Source organism: Mus caroli, unplaced genomic scaffold, assembly GCF_978045245.1.
Source record: "Mus caroli unplaced genomic scaffold, Mus_caroli_1 scaffold_13, whole genome shotgun sequence".
NCBI lineage: Eukaryota > Metazoa > Chordata > Mammalia > Rodentia > Muridae > Mus > Mus caroli.
This window is the reverse complement of record NW_028227268.1, coordinates 54044410-54046217: the sequence shown is the minus strand read 5'-3', so window position 1 is coordinate 54046217 and position 1808 is coordinate 54044410. Positions and strand designations below refer to the sequence as shown.

Genomic DNA, 1808 nt, shown 5'->3' with positions numbered 1-1808 from the left:
CAGGGCAACACAGAAAAACCCTGTATCAATCAATAATTCAATTAGTCGATTAGTTAATTAAATAAAAGCCTTTTATCCTCCACATCTGTCTTCCTCCATGTCCCAGAACTAACTAAAATCTCTTCTGATCATCCTTCATGCCGGGCTCCTTCCGGAACACTACCATCCCTGATGTTGCCTATCTCAAAGAGGTGTCATGAGAAACAAGTTCAAACAGGTGAAGGGATGTTACCCACCAATTGTGGGTAACTCAAGATTTGCCGGCTACCAGCGGATTTTACCTTCAATGAAGAGTTGGGGACTTTTGTTCGTTAGTTTTTAAAAGATTTATGTGTAGGGATGTTTGTCTGTATGTGGATAGGTTCACCAAACACATCTGGTGCCCACAGAGGCCAAAAGAGGTTAGCAGACCCTCTAAGAGCTGGAGTTACAGATGTCCAGCCCTGGCCATTATGTTTTTGGTGAGCCACTGTGACTATCAAGGGAAGCTGCATTATTTTTGGACAGGAAAGGACATCATTCCCAGCTTGTTTTAGGGTCCAACATCTTGTTCTGTCCCTGGCCAGCGAGCGGCTCACATTCCATTCTCCTTCCAAGACATTGTCCTTTGTAATAGTTGAGCAGGGTGCAGGAGGCCCAGATAACTAGGACAGTTACACCCCTCCCTTGAGCTGACCTTCCACCTCCTGGTTGCATGGCAACCTTAGAGACACAGCCACCATCTGAGCGGCTGGGTGAGGGGTACAGTGAGTCCCAACATTACTTTCTTTTTTGGGAGCTTTGCAGATGTGGACATCTCTCTCCTTGACTTCTTCATGCTGGCAGTGCAGAGCGGGAAGGGGATTCCCCTGACACACCCGAAATGGCCTTCACGGTTTGTTATCATCTCAGTCTCGGGAATCAAGATCACCCACTGATCAACCATAGGTTCTTCTCAGCTAGAAAATACATTTGTCCTCTCAGCGTTTTTGTTTGTTTGCTTTTCAAAAGATGTGCTGTTGTGCCAGGCATGGTAGTGAGAACTATAATCCTGGCATTTAGTGGGCGTGAGGATCAAATGGGTTCAAATTACCTGAAAGTTTCAAAAGACTATAAGAGTGCATGCTTCAGGAGCACACATAGTGACATTGGAAGGTCACAGAAAAGTCCAGCGTGGCCCCTTTGCAAGGATGACACACACAATCATGAAGCAGTCTATAGGGTTTTTTGGTTTTTTAATCTTTTTTGGGTTTTCTGTTTTTCGAGACAGGGTTTCTCTGTATAGCCCTGGCTGTCCTGGAACTCACTTTGTAGACCAGGCTGGCCTCGAACTCAGAAATCCGCCTGCCTCTGCCTCCCGAGTGCTGGGATTAAAGGCGTGCGCCACCACGCCCGGCTTATTTTAATCTTTTAAGACATTTTATGAATATGCTTTGTCTATATGTGTATATGTGTACCATGCAGGAGTGCCCAAGGAGGCCAGAAGATCTCATGGAACTGTTGTTAACAGTTGGTTGTAGCCGGGCATGGTGGCGCACGCCTTTAATCCCAGCACTCGGGAGGCAGAGGCAGGAGGATTTCTGAGTTCGAGCCCAGCCTGGTCTACAAAGTGAGTTCCAGGACAGCCAGGGCTATACAGAGAAACCCTGTCTCGAAAAACCAAAAAAAAAAAAACAAAACAAAAACAAAAAAACAGTTGGTTGTGAGCAGTCATGTGGGTGCCGGGATTTGAACCCTGATCCTGCAGGAGCAGCTACTGCTCTTAACTACAGTCACCTTGCAGCTCCCATTCATCCCTATTCACGATCCTTTTTTTTTTTTATAAGTAT

At 46.0% G+C, this 1808-nt stretch overlaps 1 non-coding gene across 1 annotated transcript; it reads left to right on the top strand.

Annotated features, from left to right (window-relative positions):
• Nucleotides 1-1097: 1097 nt before the first annotated feature.
• LOC115032618 (U6 spliceosomal RNA) lies at nt 1098-1204 on the top strand. The gene has a single exon (XR_003838257.1). It is a non-coding gene; the product is annotated as a U6 spliceosomal RNA (small nuclear RNA).
• The last annotated feature ends 604 nt before the right edge of the window (nt 1205-1808 follow it).